Raw genomic sequence first — 10,836 nt, 5'->3', positions numbered from 1 at the left:
GAAAGGTCCTGGCCAGGGGAGCTGTTTTGAAGGGAAGGAATGGAGGAACTGGAGGGGTTGTGTAGCTACATCAAGCCTTGGGTCCCAGTGGGACACCATGAAGGTCTCCTTGCTTTGTTGTCTCCATCCAGAGATGTTTCAATGTGAATTACAACATCTGTATTGTCTCATCCTTCACATGAGACAGAAAATAGAATACAAGTTTTTAAAACACCTCTCAGTTGCCCCATCTCTGGGTCAGAAAAGTGCATAATCCAACATTTCACCTCAGTAGAAGAACCAATATTTGAAAATCTTTGCTCTCACCTCAGCACAGCAGTGTGAGGCAGGGAAAAGTGCAGTGGGAATTACAGAGGACTGAAGGACTAACAGCCACAAGGGAAGGGAAAAGGATTCTGATTCTCATCCTGAAAACCATCAAAGCCAAAAGGAGCAGTACCCATGGTGGGATCTCCTCCAAAGAGCAGCAGAGCATCTCTCAAGCTCTTCCATTTCCATCTCTTTGTGGTGAGATGTCCTCAGGTTTGTCTGGCAATGTGCTACCGTGAGTAAGGATGGTGGAACCAGAGGTTCATCCTCACAAACTCAGATCCTGGTGTTTGCTGCCTCTCTGGGCACAAGTATCCCTTAGAAGACACCCTAGGAAGAACAACTCAATTGCCATCAGAAAAACACTATTTTTTCCCTCCAGACCTCACAATTTTTCAATTCCCTCAATTCTTCAGGAGAAAGGAGAGGTCTGAGTGTTCAATGAGAGGGCAGTTGACCTGCGTGGGATCAGCTCTTTGCTGATGCTGCTGTTCTTAGTCATGACTGAGATAAAGATTATCTGTGCACTCAGCTTCCAAATACTCCAAAAGCCTTTTCCTGGAAAGAGATGATTTTTGAAGGCAATCAGTGCAATCTGTGCGTGGCCACTGCTCTGATGGCAGCAGACACCAGATCTCCATCAGATTTTCACAAGAGCAGCAAGAGGTGAGATGTTCTCACTGGCTCTGCTGAAGGATGTTCTGCAAGAGCCCCAAATCCCCAGGGAACGGACACAGAAGGAAATCCCCAACAGTGGGAGAAGCCTCAGCTGGCACTCACACTTGGCTCAGCTGTCAGAGGATCCAAAACTCCATCAAAACCCAGTCTTCTTGGGAAAACCTTTCCCTTCTACCTTCCAGAGTGTGGGATTTATGTGGGAACTGCAGCGTGCTTCATTTTGAGCCTTGGTTTCCAGCAGAGGGGATGTGGAAGCCCTACAGACTCAGAAACGAGAAAGCAAATAAAAAAAGCACCAATTTTGATATGTTTTCACTAAAAATAATCAGGTTTGAAACTCCAGTTTTGGGCATTGGCTCACGGCTTGTGGATGCTGGGAGAGGCAGAAACCGAGGCAATCCCGTAAGGGAAGGGGATTGTTACCGTAGGAGCTCCATAACTCCTGATTGGCACTGGACCTGCAGAAGTGTCACATACCAGCAGCTACTGCTGAGAAAATTTATGGACTCTCCGGAATCATGGATCCATTTCGAGAATCCGACAATTTGTAGACAGCCGTCGAAAAAAAAAAAAAGCTGCAAAAACCAAAAACCGAGTCCAAAGTCTCTGGATCAGCAAAGGATATGCACAAAATTCCCTTTCATGTTATTATTGGACTGGGCCAGACGTCCAGACACACCGAGTTACTCAAGCTCGCTGTCAGCTCCGCCGTAAATTTATTTGGAATTTCAGGGCTACCTCAGAGGGGCAATATTGGCTCAAGGCGTTTCCATTTCAGGACCTTGTCCCACAGCAGACTGGTATAATTTTTTTTATTTTTTTATTTTTGCCCAGTTTTGAGCTTTCTGAATGACTTTAACTTCCCAAATCTTTATTGGCCACATATTCCTCTCCCATCCCTCTCCAGCTCCACTTTGCTGCGATCCAGAGCCTGACTGTTAAGTCAGACTTAACACCAGTCTGCTGTCAGTGGATGCTACTGTGCTATTTATAAACCCTCTGCTACACACAGGTATTTATGGCACTGAGTAGGGTCAGGAAGAACAAAAAATAAAAGAGGAAAAAAAGAAATAAAGAAGAAAAAACGTTCACTCCATTTTTATTAGCCCAATTCACAGCCAACCATATGGCCACAAACTGGGAGCCGCCAGCTCAGACAACTGGAGCAGCAGCGCTCCCTGAATCCTGCAAAACCCATTAGGTTGAGTTAAATATGTGGATACTTATCTGTGTGCTGAGAGGGGGGTGTCAGATATTTAATAAATGATAACGAGTTCCTCCCCGAGCCCCCTGTGTTGGCCTTGTCCCTGATCCCAAGCCAGGACAGGAGGCCCTTTGCTGCCTGTGCCTCCCGAGGAGCTGCTGCCACTTCCCTGCCATTGGGCTCTTCCCCAACAAGGTTTGCTTGCTGGAATAAATCATTCTGGTGGAGATACACAGTCCTGAGTGGAACAGGAAGGACGTGCAGCTGTGCCTGCAAGTGCTGCTGGAGGGGAGACTGAGCCCTCCATGCCCCCTGCTAACCATGGGATGCATTTCAGAGATTATTTCATGTCATTATTGCTCTGCGTTGTTGGGTGGTTTCTCTCCTGTGGACAGTTCTCAAAGGTAATTTGAAAATAAAGAAGTTTCTTTCAGATTTGTGAGGACAGAGGATTTAGCCGCCCACACAGATAATATTGTTCACAACCAACAGGAGCTCAGATGTTCGAGGCTCAATCCCTGGCCCAGCAAACCCCACATCACCCACATCCTCAGGTGGACGGTGCCCCAAACGCTCTGATGAAGCTTTGTGGAGATCCAAGCTCTCATCCCAGAGGGGAGACAGCCCCAGGAGTGCCATCTCCTGCCTCTTGGCACATCTCCTGAGCCCAGGTTTTCCAGGTGCCCATTAGGATCCTCCTGCAGGGCTGCTCTGGGTCCCTGCTGAGCCCCACAGGCTCTCCTGCCATGGATGCTGCCTCTCCACTGTGCCTTTCCCAAGGCCATCCCCATTCTTTTTGCATCAGTTCCCTGTCTCTAAGATTAAGGTTCCTCATACTGAGCCTGAGTGAGGTTTAATTAATAATCCTGGCCTCTGAGGGAGCAACAAAGAGGCGGAAGGACTGGGGGAGGGAGCAGCACTGGTAGGAAACACATGGTCACGGAGCTGAGCCGCGGGCAGAAATTCCCATCAGGGAACAATGCTGCACCAGCTGGGACAGGAGAAGGTGACCTCAGGGCTTTGCCTCTCCATCGCCTCCAGCCCATTGTTCTATTGTGTCTTTCACAGGGAGTTCAAGGGAATAAACAGCATTTTCCAAGCTGCCTTCGCCTCCGGGATGGTTTTCTGCCCTGCTGGATTTATATGAGGGAAGAAGTCCAATGTTGATGCACTCAGCACCTGCCAGGGTGTGGGTTCAAGGTTCAGCCTGGGGGTTTAGAGAGGTCCTTCCCTGTCCCCAGATGTCCTGGTGTCCTGTGCTGGAAGGAGACAGGAGAAAGCCAACCCCAGTGAAATGAAGGATTCTGTTCCCAAAGGCTCCCCAGGGATCTTCGGCCCCAAATGAGGGGGATGATGGAGAGTGCAGCTCCTCCCCTGCACCACAGCCATGGCTGAGGCACCCTCAGAGCCCAGGGATGGAGAGGAACCATTGTGGTCCTTCCCTACTTATACCTGGAGCAATTCATCCCCACCCAACCAGTCCCAAAGTTCCCTGATTATATTTAAGCTCTAATCTCCTTCCTGGCTGTTATTTTTGTCCCTCCCTTTTCTGCTGGCTTTTCAGAGCTCCAGAATCAAAGCTCTGCAGGGACCTGGTGCAGAGAAATCCTTTGTCACCCACAGTGGAGCAGCATCTTGGGCTGAGAGCTGGGAATGGTGTCTGCACCATATCAGAGGAGACACACAGGAAAGACACCAAGGTTCAGTGACAGCAGAGATTGCAAGGACTTGAACCCTAAACCATCCTGGAAGGCTCAGTAGCTTATTTTAAACATGTTATTTATCCCACATCCCTGTGCTATTAATCCCCAATCCATAAATACGAATTTTATGCACACCACCTTCTTGTCGGAGTGCAACAAGAGACAATTTGGCAACTGAGAGTGATTAAAATATGGATGTGGAAAGGAGCTTGTCTCCAAAAAAAAGGCAGCAGAGGAAACCAGGAAACATGAAAGTGATCAGCAAGGAGGGAGAGTGGAAGTGGGGAGGCCCAGGGGCAGGGAAGTGAGGGGAAGGAGAAAATGGGAGCTGGTCAGAGCAGCGTTAGCTGAGCCTTTCCAAGCAAAGGTTCTGCCAGCCAAAACAGCAGCAAGTCTGAAATTGGTTAGGGATTGTTTATTTATTCATACCACAGGATGTAAACTAATATAGTTCAATTCCCCCAGGAAAATAAAGCTGAGTCTTTTTTTTTGCTACATTCAAGAATACATTCATCTTTCTTTCCCCTTTTTTATGAAGTTTGAGAGGCTCCAAAGAGCCCTGAAAGAGTAATTACAGAATTCCTGCTTCTTCAGGGATGAGGAGAAAGTTGTCCAGTGGAAGAGTGAGTGGTTGGTACCTTTGATATCCAGCTGAAAGACATCAATGATGCCTCATGGTTTGTGTTCAGGAATGACTTTTCCACTCTGAACCTCTTTATTTATTTAAGGGTTTGCTGGGCAATAGATGTGGCTGATATTTATCTGAAATTAATCCCCCTGTGCAGCAGGTTCTGCACTCTCAGGTTGAAATGTAGTTTTAGTAGGAGTTAATTGGAGAATTAATATTTACCTCCTTGGCTGCAATTTGGAAGTGATGAAGGTTTAACCTCCTTGACACAAAATGAAAATGAAAACAAGAAGCTCCCAAATCACCCACTTAGGATAATCTGAATGGAACTTTATAGAAAATTGTGGTCCTTCCCAACTCATACCTGGAGTGATTCATCCCCACCCAACCCAGCCCCAAAGTTCCCTCATTATCCTCAAGCTTTAATCTCCTTCCTGGCTGTTATTTTTGTCCCTCCCTTTCTGCTGGCTTTTCAGAGCTCCAGAATCAAAGCTCTGCAGGGACCTGGTGCAGAGAAATCCTTTGTCACCCACAGTGGAGCAGCATCTTGGGCTGAGAGCTGGGAATGGTGTCTGCACCATATCAGAGGAGACACGCAGGGAAGCCACCAAGGTTCAAGGTTCAAGATTGCAAGGACTGCAAATCCTTGAGGAGAAAATATCCCAGGACCTGCAGGTGAAAAACAAGGTCTGCAGCGTTGTGGAGGATAAACCCCTCCCCAAGCCGGGCATTCCTCTGGCCCTGCATCCCACCCAAAAGAAAAATTAAAAAAAACTCCATTTAATTGACCAAAATCCTGATTGTCTTTTCAGACACCCCTTCTTGATGTGGTTGGAGATTAGAACCCTTTTGGAAAGCAAGTTGACATTTCATAGCTTAGATATTTCCTCCATCGCTTTTGACTCTCGGGCCTCAATTATTTCCACCAGGAGAGCGTTTGCCAAGCGGATGAAATTGGAAGCCGGGTGGATGTTATAAAACCCAGGTAGCTCAGCCCCTGTGCGTGATGCTGCCTCGTGTGTTTTCTTCATTTCACTTCTCCTGACTCATTCCAAGGCTGAGCATGGCACGGGCTGCGCTCCGCAGGGAACGCGGCTCCCTCGGCATCTCCGCGCTCCTGCACACACGTGGTCAGGTGTTGGCTGGGCCCTGGTTCCTGAGCTGGAAAATTTCTTATGGTTTTTGCAGGGACAAATTATCCTTCCCGGTTGTGGAGGGAAAGGAGGGGAACCGTCCTGTCCTTCAACAGTTTTTTGATGGAAATTGTGCTCCCGTGCCAAAACGATCGCTGAAAACATTTTTTAAAGGACATTTATGGGGAAAATGTTGCAATTCTCTGGCTTTTTTGTGCCCTGTTTGGTTCTGCGTGGGGATGGAAAATGGTAAACTTTGAATTGACTGCAGCCACCCTGTTTTACAACTCAGAAAAACACCTCGTGCTGTCCCACCTATGGGAAATGACTGCACCAACAGAACTGGAGCTGCAGGAGTTCAGGAATCTGAGAGTTTGGCTCTGGTGTGGTGCTCAAATATGATGGACTCTAAATTTACACTCTCAGGGGATCTTTATTTCTACCAGTGCTGAGCCTGGGACTGAGAAGGGCAAGGAATTGTCTGGAGAGAAGGAAAAACCAGCTGGACCCTCTGCTAACTCTCAAAATTGGAAGTGACACAGGATTCACTTCTCAGAGCAGCAGCTCTGTGCTGTCCCCACCCCCTGACCATGCCAAACTGACCCTTAAATACAAAACACTGCTCTAAACTCACTGCAGGGGATATTTAAGAAGCCAGTGGCATGGAATGACTCCCACCAGGAGTGGGGTGGGGATAGCTGAGGACAAAGCTCGTCCCACCTGCCCGGGGATCTCCTGTTGCTGCGCATCCCACCCAAAATCATCTGGAATAACAAGATGCGGATGCCCCTGGAGCAACTGGGATTTGTTTGGATCTGGCAGAGCTGATTACAGGATTGATGGGCCCGGGGAGGAGCGAGCTCTGTGCTCTCCCCTGGGGGACTCCAGCCAAAGGCACAAGCAGTGATTTGTCTCTGCCAGCACTCGAAACTTGAGGACGTTTCTGTAGGAAGTGACAGTGGCAAAACATCCTCTGGAGCATGTAAACAGTTTTTCCTTGTTCAGGATGGTCAAAATAAAAAGGGAGCTGTGTAAACATCTCCGGGCTGTCCCTGCTCCTCTCTCACTCTGAGCTGTGGAGCAGAAAGCTCTGCTCGGGAGCCAGAACATGCTGCAACTTCCTCCTGATCCACGATCCAGCACAAATACAAAACCAAATCATGTTTCCACGTAATCAATCCATGTTCTTAGAGAGGAAAAGAGCCCTTAGCAGCTGAGCAGGAGACCTTGGAGTATAATAGAGCTGTCCAAGTGCACAGGTGTGCCAAAGTGCTTCACCAACAGTGTGTGAGAAAGCACTCACATTGTTCCCAAACCATGGGAAAAACATATCCTGTTCCCATTTCTGCACCGTGCCACTGCTGAGGCTCTGTGTATTCTGAGAGTTGTCTCCTTGCAGCCATCCCTGCCTGGAGATGAACTTGCCCTGATTTCCGAGCATTGTGCTGTGCCCAGCCCGGCACAGGTGTCCTTGTGCTGCTCCAACAGGGAACCAGCTGTGCCAACCATGGCTGTGCCAACCATGGCCGTGCCAACCACAGCACTGGGCTCCTTCTTTTGGCCTGACTTGGATCAGGGAAAATACATCAAGAGGATTTTTTTGCCGCTCTTGAGCTCTTCCCCATCCTTTCCCACATGGATGCTTTGATGTGTGGATTTTCCTGCGCTGTTCCTGAGCTCCAGAGACAATGAAGATCTTCAGATTGGGAAAGAGGGAAATGAGAAAGACCAGGATAAACTCTGACCATAGGAAACTTGGATGTGGTCACATTTAAATGAACAACATCACGAGGGAAACAGAGAAGTGACTGTGGAGGAGAATGACAGACATTTATTGTTTGATCGTCCTGAAGTGCTTTTATATTTTTGGCTAAAGTGAGAGTGCATCAGCAATTTCCACTTGAAATGTTTTGGAGATACAAGTGGCTTTCCTTTTCATCAAGAAAAGACTCATGCAACTATTTTGACTCAAGGCGCCTCATCAACGAACAACAACCAGGAAGCAAAATCTGTTTTTTGCCCTCAGGATGTTAAAAATCACTTCATTTTGACATTTCGACCAGACTGTGGGATGGGCAACTCCTTCCTTCGTGCAAAGGACATGGGAATGGCAGCAAGGAAATTCTACCTCAGAGTCATCTGAAAATACCCAGGAGCTTTCTGACAGCCCAAGATGTGCCTTTCTTGATAAGAATAATAAATTTAGAGCCAAAGTATTAAAGCAGCATTTGAGTTTGAACACATGAACGGCCTAAGCTGTATTTAAAGAAGTTTTTACCTTCAGTTCAATTCACTGAGAGCTTCCAGCTCCTGAATTTCCCATAAGGAAAGTGAGCACACACCAGAAAGGCAAAAAACCCTGGAGTTTTGACAACCTGCTTCCAGAACTGCTAAAGTGGCATCACAGGAGCACCCAGCAGAGCTGATGGGAGCTGTGCTAGCTCTGAGCTCAGGGCTCTTTGCTTGGCATTATCCACATCCCAGTGGAGTTTCCTCTCAGTGGAGGGCAGGGGCAGAGGCCAGGTGATGTCCCCAGCACTGTGGGGACAGATCCAGCATCCAGCACTGGGGCTGAGCAGGAGTGGCCTGGCAGGAGGTTGGATGGACTGCTGTGAGATGTGAGAGCAGATTTAGTGTAACCTGAGCCCCAGGTGGGACCAGCAGAGTGGTTTTCCCTTCCTGCCCGAGGAAAAGCTTCTCCCAGCACTCAGCAGCCAGCCCTGCCCTGACTCGGGTTTCACCACTCAGACATTGAAGGCACAAGGAGGTGCAGCCCAGGCAGAGTTCATTGGAAGTTAAGGACAATCAAGTCATTAATTAATTGCCACCAATGCCAGAACTTAATAAATTTTACAGAGATTGCAAAAATATTGTTGCAAATTAAACCTGGGTATGAATTAGAGGCCTTTTTGTGGAGCTGCTGGTGACATTACAGCTGATCCAAGGGACATTTCTATATCACAGGAATATTTTCCAGGCACAGTGTTTTCTACTCCAAACCAGCAACAGAAACATTCAATAGAAATTCTGTAATTTAAAATTCAATGGAATTTTTTTTCTACTGATCATTCACTTTCAGCAATCCCACTGGGAATGTGTGATGATCCAGCAACCCTTGTTTTCAAACAGAAATCACTCGTTTGGGCCGCCAGTTTGCAGACAGCCATCACAAAATCCTGAGGAAAAGCTGCCCCTGGACAGTGGGGTGATCATGGTCCTCACCATCACCACTGAATCCCAGAATGGTTTGGGTTGGAAAGGACCTTAAAGCTCATCTCATTCCACCCCTGGGCAGGGACACCTTCCACAGCCCAGGCTGCTCCAAGTCCCATTCAGCCTGGCTATGGACACTTCCAGGAATATTTTATTTTTCAGGACAGTTCTTCAGATGGAGAACTTGACCCTTGAATAAAGCCAGGCTTAGGAAAGGTTTTCTTTGCAAGAACAATTGTTACAAACACTGGGGACAGCTGAGAGCAGAGGGCTCAGTGTCCCATCGGAGCAGAGCTCAAACCCCACGGCTTCACAGCCCCAAAGAATCCACCACCAGCCACCCTGCAGGTAACTCCCTGCCTTGGAAGGCTCCAGGATCTCCAATCCTCTGCCTGCAGAGCTGACACTGCTCAGCTCCCCCTCCCAGCAGAGTGGCAGGGAAGGGGACAGGATCAAAACCCAAAACCCACCCACAGCACCATTAGGGCAAACAGGGAAGTGCTGTGTCCCCATGACCCCGTTTTCAACCACAGGCCATTGCACAACGAGTCTTTTAAAAATAAAACTTCTTTTAAAACACTTCTTTTTCTTTAACATTATGAGAGGCTAAGTGGAAGCAGCAATTTTTTTTTTTTGCCGTATTTTGCTTTAAACCAATGAAACTTAATGTTTATAGCAGTCTAGGAGCTGGAAACCCAACTTGAGAAACACTTAATGTTTAGATCTACTTTGTGGTTGGAAAAAACAACTTTTTAAGCGCTCCAGCAAGTGGAAACAGCCACCCCTTGTAAACAAATCTTTAGCATTAAGATATTTCTTAGCAGCGGAAAACCTTAAGTGCAGGGAGACGTTTTTTGTGAGGCATTTCAAAGTGATCAGAGGCCGCTGGCAGAGCCACGCTCTGTCAGCAGGGACGTCAATGATCGATGCAGATGAAAGAGTTTCCATCCAGGATGCTTGCTGGATGTTTGTTTCCCAGTCCTTTACTGTATTACACACATCACTCACATCCACCTCGGGCTCCACTTCCAGCCCGCCTTGCTCCAGTTTCGTGTTTTGGGGTCAGGGAAGTTAAACCAACACAAACAGCGAGGAGTCGGGCAGCAGGATGAGAAACATCGGTTGTTTTCTGCAAGTACAGTAAAATTTCCCAGCCATGAGATAAAGGCTGCCAGATATTCCAGCAGTGACCTTGGAAAAATAATACAACAACCTGCTCAGGCCATGTTTTGCCTCCAAAACCTCGTTTCAACCCTAGTCATGTGCTCTGGAGCTGCTGCCCTGCCCGTGGTTGAAGTGTCCCAGCTCAGCTGTGTATGGGAAGTTTTTTTCCCCAAAGAAACAGTGGAAGTCCCATCACCTGACAATGAAATGAATTCGATGGCTGCTGGCAAGAAGGATGGACTCAGAGGTCTTTTCCATCCTTTGGCTTTAAATCTGCTGCTTGGATCGGGCAGGGCCACTTCCTTGGGAATGCTCTGGGATGGGACAGCACCCCGGGCTGCTGTCCCACCATGCCATGGGTCCCCTTCTCCCAAAAGTGGCCAAAAAATTTGGAAAAGATCCTGTTGAGGTGGGAATTTTGCACAGCTACCAGTCACAGAATCAGCCAAAACCTGGGAAAAGCTCTTGATGAGGTGGGAATCTCTGCATAGCCAGCAGTCATGAAATCAGCCAAAAACTGGGAAGAGCTTCCATGGAGGTGGGAATCTTCGAATAGCCAGAAGTGACAAAAGTGGCCAAAAATTGGGAAAAGATTACATTGAGCTGGGAATTCTGCACAGCCAGCACTTCCAAAAGTGGCCAAAAACTGGGAAAATCTCCCATTGAGCTGGGAATCTTCGCACATCTATCACTCACAAAATCAGCCAAAAACTGGGAAGAGTTCTCCCAAAAGCAGCAAAAAATTGGTAGAAGCCCCTGTTCAGGTGGGAGTTTGGCAGAGCCACCACTCCCAAGCACAGGACA

The sequence above is a fragment of the Zonotrichia leucophrys genome, chromosome 18, assembly GCF_028769735.1.
Source record: "Zonotrichia leucophrys gambelii isolate GWCS_2022_RI chromosome 18, RI_Zleu_2.0, whole genome shotgun sequence".
Lineage (NCBI taxonomy): Eukaryota > Metazoa > Chordata > Aves > Passeriformes > Passerellidae > Zonotrichia > Zonotrichia leucophrys.
This window is presented reverse-complemented; position numbering follows the sequence as displayed.